Below are 10763 nucleotides of genomic sequence, written 5' to 3'. Positions count from 1 at the left end.
CTATGTCACGCTAAATTGTGTTCTTTGCATTTCTTCTTACTATTCTTTCCAATAGAACACTGTTTCGCATGACACGGTTCCTCAAAAAACATAATATCGTGTATGAGCTAAACTAAAACTTAGGTTTTATATTGTTTTATGTTTTCCAGTGGATCTGGTTAGAGCCATGTCACGCTAAATAGCATTCTTGTCATTTCTTCTTTCCATCCTTTATATTATATTAAATAATATTTCATACGGTATTATTTCGTTCTTTAATTTAATGTGTTTTTAATGCTTCTGAATGTGATTTTGTTTTAAATACTTAGCTTATTAGCATTCATCAGTATCCAAGAATTCATCATACCACTGCTAATCAATAAACAAACAACGGTCTTAGCGTTTAAATACCGAAAAAACACCTGCCTGTTCATTTATTACTTCTAAACGTTTCATTAAACAGGAATTTGCATATCGATCGTTTTCAATTAACTTCGAACAGTTACAACTACACGTAAACTGAGCATGTAGTCTATTTACAGCAAGATCGTGACCGCTGACTGCAGCTCTCCTTCTCCCTCCATTTCACTCCCAACCGACATTTTCACCTTTGCTGATATGATTATTCCACAGGATACCTCCATCCCCTGCATACCTGGTCGCTAGATTCGGCTGGCACGTCATATCGGTTTGACAGCCAACTCACGTAACTATTGTTGATCGATCCACAGTCCACTGAAGTGCCTACGATGAAGGGAACAACATGGACAGTTCTACTCCGAATTACTCCAACCCATGCGATGTTCATCCATGCGACAACCCACCTGATCTGAGAGGAACTTAACTGAAGCAAGAGAGTGATGCCTAATTCCATCTGCCAACTAGCTCCACTTCTCTCCCGTGCACCAGTCGCACCCACACCGACGTGTTCATCTTGCCAGTTTTCCTCACACCCGTCCACTTGTCTCTTGAAGATTGGCGTCCACAACACCAACGGTTGGTTAGGTCATGCAAGCATTGTTACAATTGATAAAAACACATATTTTCATTTAGTGAATGTGATAACCTGTACTAATAATTTGGTCAACTTAGCGATGACAACTCAATGTAACTATTAACAAACTCGGTACGTGTTTGTTATTGTCAATAATATCTTTAAATTATACAACTCGCTTATGTTTGACAATTACTGAGTAATTGCTTTGCTTATTGCATGCTAATTGCTGAAAATTGCTTTTTATTTTAAATTCCTTAGCTAAAAATTGCTTTTTCTTTCACATTTCTCTGCTTATTGAATGACTATTGCTAACTCATTAGATAGAACCTACTTCTCATATAAGTAGGTGGATGCGGCCTCGATTAGCGGGGGAACCACATGAAAAAAAGCGAGCTACTGGGTGTACCTCCTGGGTAGTTTGGAAATCACCTAATATATATATGTATATATTTATAAATAAAAGTTAATATATATAAATTAACATTATTTTTTTTAACAGGAAATGCACAATGCTAAAAACTGCGTAGGAGATTTTAATACAATAGTACTACCAAGCCTGATGTTGGCCGCTATTTCAATGAATGCAGCAGTGTGACAGCTAGCAATCAAAAGTAACAAGATATCGAGGTACGTTAAATGACGATCACGACCACTTTGGCAAAAACGTATCGCTATAGACTAAGGAAAAAATATATATATATTTTATTTACAGGAAATGCAGATGGCAATAAACTGTGTAGGAGTTCATGATTGCAATAGAATAAAATCGACCAAGCCTGAAGTCAGCAGCCCCTTCAATGAATGCAGCAGTGTGACAGCCAGCAATCAAAAGTTACAAGATATCGAGGTACGTTTCATGACGACCACGACTATTTTGGCAAAAACGTATCGCTATAGACTAAGGAAAAAAATTATAATATATATTTTATTTACAGGAAATGCAGATGGCAATAAACTGTGTAGGAGTTCATGATTGCAATAGAATAAAATCGACCAAGCCTGAAGTCAGCAGCCCCTTCAATGAATGCAGCAGTGTGACAGCCAACAATCAAAAGTTACAAAATATCGAGGTACGTTTCATGACGACCACGACTATTTTGGCAAAAACGTATCGCTATCGACTAAGGAAAATAAATTATATATTTTATTTACAGGAAATGCAGAAGGCAAAAAACTGCGTAGGAGATCATTAATACAAAAGTATTATATAAACCAAACCTGATGTTGCCAGCTCCTTTAATGAATGCAGCAGTGTGACAGCCAGCAATCAAAAGTAACAAGATATCGAGGTACGTTACATGACGACCACAACTATTTTGGCAAAAACGTATTACTATCGACTAAGGAAAATAAATTACATATAATATTTAATTATATATTTTATTTACAGGAAATGCAGAAGGCAAAAAACTGCGTAGGAGATCATTAATACAATAGTATTATATAAACCAAGCCTGATGTTGGCCGCTCATTCAAAGAATGCAGCAGTGTGACAGCCAGCAATCAAAAGTAACAAGATGTCGAGGTACGTTACATGACGATCACGACCACTTTGGCATAAACGTATCGCTATAGACTAAGGAAAAAAAATGTAATATATATTTTATTCACAGGAAATGCAGAGTGCAATAAACTGTGTAGGAGATTATGATTGCAATAGAATAAAATCGACCAAGCCTGAAGTCCTTCAATGCACGCAGCAGTGTGACAGCCAGCAATCAAAAGTTACAAGATATCGAGGTACGTTACATGACGACCACGACTATTTTGGCAAAGACGTATCGCTATCGACCAAGGAAAAGAAATTATATATAATATTTAATATATATTTTATTTATAGGAAATGCAGAAGGCAAAAAACTGCGTAGGAGATTATTAATACAATATTAATACAATAGTATTATATCAACCAAGCCTGATGTCGGTAGCTTCTTCAATGAATGCAGCAGTGTGACAGCCAGCAATCAATAGTGACAAGAATCTAGGTACGTTACATGACGACCACGACCACTTTGCCAAAAACGTATCGCTATCGACTAAGAAAAGGATATTATATCTATACGTTATTATAAATATACGTTATTATAAATAAATTAATATTATTTTATTTGTAACAGGAAATACAGAAGACAAAGAAGCAGATGTCATCAAAAAAGATCTTTGTTCCTGCAATGTTTCCGCAGACGATACGTCCAACAGAGCGAAGTGGAAGGAAAAGACTCGGATAAAAGACCCCACCACCATATGAGAACAATGCAAGGGAGAGAGAGAGAATATAATGTTATATTTTTATTTTTTTTATAACAAAAAATAAACTAACAATATCCTACACATTTTTTTTATTTCTTTTTGTGTCTGTCTTAATAGTTATTACAAATCTGTGATGCGAAACAAACTATACGAAAACGTCAATCCACATACAACGCCCGCGAAGCTGCTTTAGCAGCGAGCGCACTTAGCACCATCTAGTATATATATATATATATATATATATTATATGTATATTTCTTTTTAGTTTGGTGCAATAAAGTGTATTTGTATTGTATTGTAATAATACGACGTATTGAATTGTAGCGGACCCAACTAGTTGGCCACCTAGTTCCGCTCACATGTAACAGATGGCGCCACATTCAATAATGCAGTCTTCAAGCGGTCGTGAAACGCGGTATCGAAGTTTACACGGCAAGACGCATATATACAACTTCCAACACAACACTGTTGGATCGTCGATCCCTAGTCACACTACCAACTTGTGGCTAGCGGGGTACTATGCTCAGTTCGGTACCCCGAAAACATCCTTTGGCGGCGCCGCCAAAGAATGATAACATAATATAGCGTAGATTCGTGGTGGCCCAGTTGGTAGAACGCTTGCCTCTCACTTTGAGGTCGCAGGTGCGAATCTAGGACAGGCCTAAACCAATGATTGTCGAATTTGTTTTCGAATTAATGTTTGGATCATAAATTATTATCACGTGCTCAGCAGTGAAGAAAAACATTGTGAAGTAACCCACATTTCCGATTAATGCATTTTCGGAGGTATGAGACGTAACCTGTATCAGGCTGATTTTCCTTTCGCGGGTTGGAAGGTCAGATAGGCAGTCGCTTCTGTTAAAACCGGACCTGTCAAACTTTCAGGTTAGGTAAGCGGGCCCGGTGAAGAAACGGGATAATGCTGGCGATGACCAACCAACGCATTGCATGAAAGTTCTTATAAAAAGTTCATCGTTAATTTAGTATCCAATCAGTAATTTAGTATTCAAATTCAAATTCAAATTCAAAAATATCTTTATTCAGTAGGTAACATAGTTACACTTTGAATCGTCAATTTTACATAACGAACGTCTCATCCGCCTAAAACTACTGCAGCTTCTCACAACCTGTATAGCCGGGGAAAAGAAGCTGCAAGAAAAACCTCGGCACAGGGCCCTAGACGTTCTTTAAAAAAATAAAAATAAACATAAAACATAAAATATTGGTATACAATTGAGTAATTTAGCTGCCTAATATCAGTTCTCAGACAGTTAATCCCATGCATTCATATCTTCTAAATAATCACTAACTTTATAATAACCTTTTTTGTAAAGTTTTTGTTTAACTACTGTCTTAAAACAGTTGAAAGGCAAATTCTGAATGTCAATGGGAATCTTATTGTAAAAACGTATACATTGCCCCTTAAAAGATTTAGTAATCTTATGTAATCGACTGACTTGTAAAGCAAGTTTATTTTTGTTCCTGGTATTAACAATGTGCCGATCGCTATTTTTTGCAAATAATCCTATATGTTTTTTTACATATATTAAGTTTTCAAAGATATATTGTGATGCCAAAGTTAAAATATTAATTTCTTTAAATTTATTTCTAAGTGACATCTTGGGTCCCAATTTGTAAATCGCCCGAATGGCTCGCTTTTGCAGAACAAAAATGCTGTTCATATCTGCAGCATGACCCCACAGCAAGATGCCGTACGACATTAGACTGTGGAAGTAGGCAAAATAAACTAATCGCGCGGTTTCTACATCGGTTATTAAACGAATTTTTTTGACCGCGAATGCTGCTGAGCTGAGCCTTTTGGACAACTTATCAATATGAGGACTCCATTGCAACTTAGCGTCCAAAGTAATTCCCAAAAATACAGCAGTATCCGTGAGGTCCAATTCCTTATTTTTTACAATAATAGAATCGAGGGGCCTACTAACATTCGATAACGTAAAATAAACATATTTTGTTTTATTTTCATTAAGTAGCAGGTTGTTTACAGTAAACCAATCCACTACCTCTGAAATGGCGTTGTTTACATCGTCAAAGGAATCTTGTCGTCTCTTTACTTTAAAAAGTAAGGAGGTATCATCTGCAAACAGCACCACCTCATGTTTTACAAGACTAGGTAGGTCGTTTATGTAAACTAGGAATAGAAATGGACCTAGAATTGAGCCCTGCGGGACGCCTATAGTGACGTTAGATCCACACGATCTGGAGCCATGCACATCAACCCTCTGAACGCGGCCACTAAGGTATGACTCCAAAAGAGCGATGGCATTGTCAGTTATTCCATAGTGACGAAGTTTCGCGATCAAGATATCATGACAAACGCAATCGAAGGCTTTGGAAAGGTCGCAAAAGACACCAATAGCATCTTTGGACTCCTCCCAAGCCTGAAAAACATGATTTATTAACTCAACACCAGCATCGGTTGTTGAGCGACCCTTTGTGAAACCAAATTGTTTATTAGACATTAAATTGTTTAAATTGAAATGTTGAAGTAATTGCAGTAATAAAATTTTTTCAAATATTTTACTAAGCGTGGGTAGTATAGATATTGGTCTAAAATTAGTAGGGTCAGAAGTACTACCAGCTTTAAACAATGGAATGACTTTACTGTGCTTCATTAAATCTGGAAACACACCATTGTCTACACATTTATTAAATATACATGATAGATAGGGAGCTATGCAATCAATCACGGAGTTAATGACTTTAACAGAGAGACCATGAAGATCTGCAGTCTTTTTGATTTCTAAAGATTTAAAAGCTCTTAAGACGTCCCTAGGACTCACGTGTGTAAATGTTAGTTTATCTACTTTGGACGTATCTATGTGCTCCCTTACAAGTGATTGAGCGAGTGCAGGAGATGACTTCAAGTCCTTGGTAGTCGAAAATGGAATTTCAGTAAAGAATTTTTCAAAAGCTTCAGCAACTTGCTTATCATTTGTGAGTAGTTTACCGTCAATTTGTAATTGATACTCGAGATCGCGTGCTTTGACTTTCCCAGTTTCGCTATTAATAACTTTCCAAGTCATTTTAATAATATCTGAGCTACCTTTAATTTTACTGCTAACAAACATTGCCTTCGCGGTAACACAAACACGTTTGAAAACTTTTGAATACTGTTTTACATAGTCGTGAAAAGCTACGCTATGATTGTATGTTCTTTCTTCGTAAAGTTCATACAACCTGTTTCTACTCTTATAAATTCCTACCGTCGCCCAGTCACTAAAAATTGGTGTGTCTGCTTTCTTAATTGTTTTTGCCTTAAATACTTTATTAAATTCCGATTTTGTTAGATTAAATAGGGAGTTATATAACAAATTTGGGTCATCACAGTAAGGAAGTTCTGGTAATTTGTTTGACATATTATCTTTGAATTGTTCTAAACGACTACTTGATATGGGATTGCATGTAACATCCTTTTTCAGTGAGCGGTCAACAAATAAGTTGAAAGATATTTGTTGACCACAGTGATCTGACTTTAATTTATTAATTATTAATTTATCACAAGGTTCTAAGTTACTAAAAATATTATCGATACATTTCGCGGACTGTGACGTGATTCGGGTTGGTTCTGAAAAAAGATTTACAAGATTATAACACAGAAATAAAGATTTGAATGTAGTACTTAATGAGCAATTTTCCAGAATATCAATATTAAAATCACCGCAGACGATAACATGTTTGCTTTTATTACATAATTTGCATAATGCTTCATCAATAACTTTCTCAAATAGATCATAAGATGAAGCGGGGGGTCTGTATACGCTCAATACAATAAGCCGGCTGAGTTCAATACAGGCTAGCTCAACAGTTCGCTCAACTGAGAGACTTACAATATCCGTTCGTTCCTTATATTTTAAACAATTACGTACTAATATTAATGAACCGCCACGGATAGCCGTCTCCCTGCTGTACGAGCTGGCAACCTGGTGATTATTGAAGCAAACGAACTCATGTTTTTTTAGCCAATGTTCAGTTACGCACATAATATCAACACAATTACTGTTTAAAAAAAGTTCAATTTCAAGTTCCTTGCCCAATATTCCTTGTATGTTTTGGTGTACCAGGTTGATTACATTTGTATTTTTCTTATTGCATTTTATATTTAATATGTCCTCATTTAACTTACTACAGCCAAAGTTTTTCTCTGTTGTCATTAAATTTAATTTAAATTACAAATGTCAGAAATAAAAATAGGCTGCTCAATAGGAGCAGACGCGTTAAAAGCCAACGAATTGGCTGATTCTATTGTAAAAAAAAAGGATAGCGACTTCGCTATTTGTCTTTTGTAAAAGTTAGATAGATAGTAATATCTACCTTTGGTCAAATAAAAATTCCTAACATAGGAATTCGTATCAATGAACTGAAATTTATTATAATAATCGCATACTAAAGTATGCAATGTCAGGTTTAGATCATGCCTAAACTTATTTTCGGAATTAAGCTGACTTTGGCTGAAAGGCAATGCAAACAAAATCACTTGTTCTACATTCGGTAGGCTGTTAAGTAAGGAAATATAATGGGAAAGTAGTTCTTTGTTCGCGTTACCTCTCCTACCGGCCAAGATTATGATTGTACTATTTTTCGAGAATTTATAAGAAATTATTCTTTTTAAAATGTCTAAATAGGAGGCCCCCGGCATACAATTATTAATTACTGCCCGCCTCAAGAAATGGCTAAGTTGTAAACCCATTGTTTTGCCAATTTCGTCACTAAACATAATAATATTTTGCGCTTTGTTTACCGGCGCGGGCGCCGCCTGCCCGGTCGCCGACGAGAAGGACGTATTATTATCATTAACATTATTTCGTTCACAATCCCTTATTTAGTATTTTCTGTTTGTCTCCATAAATCCAAGCTGCGCAAATCAGCATGCAACTTAAAAGACGCAAATAACAAGTTTGATATGGCTCGAGTCGATACAAGTTAGGAGCCATTGGCATACATTATAATTTCAGGTGTGCGTCTGCGATTCAAGTGACTACCTCAAGCCGACTGTTCATTGTATACATTTACAATGTAGTCATTTTTAATCAGAGATGCGACCAACAATCGTTTGGTATTCGGTATATTCGCCACCAAAGTAAGTCTAATCAATACGGGTTAATAACGACCTCCGTGGTCCAGTAGTTGAGCGTTGCGCTCACGATCCGGAGGTCCTGGGTTCGATTCCCGGTGGGGACATATCCCAAAAAATACTTTGTGGTCCCTAGTTTGGTTAGGACATTACAGGCTGATCACCTGGTTGTCCAAAAGTAAGATGATCCATGCTTCGTAAGGCACGTTAAGCCGTTGGTCCCGATTTCTAACTAGTAGATGTAAGTAAGTAGTCGTTACATGAGCCATATCAGGGGCCTTTGGCGGCTCAATAATTACCCTGACACCAGGGTTGATGAGGTTGGTACTCCACCTCACAATCCATACTATAAACGAAGAATACGGGTTATACCGATTTTACTATATCCTGCTAGTGGGAACAGTCCCTTCAAGAAACCAGAAGGAGTATGGAGCGTGCTTATTCTAAAATGATTTTCCATTAAATTGTATTAACATAGCATTATAATGGCTCCGGTTCCTGCAGACACCTCCTAATTTTACTTTAAGTTATACCTGTCATTAACTGATCCACCGAAAACGAAAGGGACGGATGATTGACAGCTCTTAATTTTAGGAAGAATGAGTAAATGAATGAATAACCCGGGCGAAACAAAAAGGTATCTCGCTGGTATGCAAACTGTTTGACGTGTCCTTAATTTTGTCGGGTTATTAGCCAATGTAAATTTTTTATAGGTTTCGTTTTAGATTTGTACTTAAAATTGACGTTTGTTCCATAAATTCCTACAGACACCTCCTAATTTTATTTTAAGTTAAAAGTCATTTTTTATCGGCCAAAAAGGAAAGGGACGGATGATTTATAGCTGTTAATTTTAAAATAAATGAGCGAATAAATGCAAGAACCGGGCGAATGAAAGAGGCAACTCGCTGCTTTACAACCCGTTTCACGTGTTCTGTCAACTTAATTTTTTCGAGTTATTGGCCTTAATATAAAATTTTGGGTGGGTTTATTAAACTTCTGCCTAAACTTGATATATTCCATTCCATAAATTTTATGCCTGTCGATTACCCGTCACTTTCCTTTTCGGCCGATAAGAAAATGACAGGTATGACTTAAAATAAAATTAGGTGATGAGTACTGGAATCAAAATCCTTACTTTATTGCTTCAGCAACTTTACCTTCATTCAAGAATTATTGTCGCTATCGGCTCATTAGGGTCGATGAATTCTTTCAAGTATCTTCCTTCAATCATCCTCTCAGATGATGCCCAGAGCCGAGGTTCGCGCCCAATTAAATTTTGTACCGGCCCTCAACGGTCTCCATTAGTCCGGCCAAGTAGTTAATGCCATATCCGGTAAATCGACAATAAGCCACGTCAAACATAAAAGCTTTTAAACAGCACAGTGAGTATATTCTCCATCTGTCTTATTACAAATTGTTTTGGCTTATAAAGTTTGCAGTTCGTGTAATACGGTAGTACAGGTATTTGTATAGAGCTGTTTATACCAGACCTGTTTCAAGAGATCTCTAAGGTAAACGTACTGTCACTATTTAGACAGTGTACAGTTTTGAGGTGAAAATTCGGAATTCGAACTGCATATTTACTACGACTAAAATGCTGCACCGACAAGAGCGTGGCTCTTAAATTGATGATGATGATTTACTACGATTACTACTTACTCACTGTCTTGGCTTGTCATAAAAGAATCTACCGGATGAGAGCCCTGACCATTTTTTTATGTCAAAAAAAAATCGACTAAGTGACTGACCATTATCGTAAAAGGGTGATTTTTTGTCATATCTTACGGCATATTTCCGTGTTTCAGTAAGGGCACATTAAGCTATATACTACTCGTATTTACTTAAGTAATTATGTCGTCTTTACATGACCTATGTTAGGGGCCGTTGGCGGCGCAAAAGTAACCCTGAATATCAAGATTTAACACTTCAACGGCGCTTAGAGCTTGATGCTAGGCGCGTGGAATTTAAAGTCCGACCACCTGCGGCAATCAATTCGTGGCTGACTTTGCATACTGACGTATCTGCATTTTTTGCTGAAATAATTTGTGTCTTATTGACAATAGTAAAAATTGTAAATCAGATTCGCCAAAATTTTCAGATACATCAGTTAGCGACGTCAGCGACGAATATATATAATCACATACCCACAATGTTAGAAGATTTTTCCTAACAAGTTTGTTTATGTAAGCCACATGCAAGCACATGAACGTCGGAGTTGAATCCGACTGGATCACATGATGAGGTTGCCCTACTTGATGAGGTTGATGAGATCGGTAGCTATGTAATGAAAGAGAGGTGTTTTTTATTTTTATTTTTTTGACGTGACTTATTGTAGATTTGCCGCAGATGGCATTAACTACTTAGCTGGACAAATGGGGAGCGCTGAAGGCTCTCACCCGGTACAACGTTTAAGACAACAGGCCTGAGGGTGCCCAGTTGGGC

General features: G+C 36.9%; 1 long non-coding RNA gene across 1 annotated transcript; it reads left to right on the top strand.

The window, feature by feature from the left end:
* The first annotated feature begins 1347 nt into the window (after positions 1-1347).
* LOC126368243 (uncharacterized) lies at positions 1348-3132 on the top strand. Its single transcript, XR_007566564.1, has 8 exons — positions 1348-1603; positions 1689-1823; positions 1912-2046; positions 2131-2265; positions 2367-2501; positions 2590-2716; positions 2817-2961; positions 3094-3132. It is a non-coding gene; the product is annotated as an uncharacterized LOC126368243 (long non-coding RNA).
* Positions 3133-10763: the final 7631 nt, after the last annotated feature.

This window comes from Pectinophora gossypiella, chromosome 7, assembly GCF_024362695.1.
Source record: "Pectinophora gossypiella chromosome 7, ilPecGoss1.1, whole genome shotgun sequence".
In the NCBI taxonomy this organism is placed as follows: Eukaryota; Metazoa; Arthropoda; class Insecta; order Lepidoptera; family Gelechiidae; genus Pectinophora; species Pectinophora gossypiella.
The sequence above is the reverse complement of the archived record's forward strand: the minus strand, read 5'-3'. Positions and strand labels throughout refer to the sequence as shown.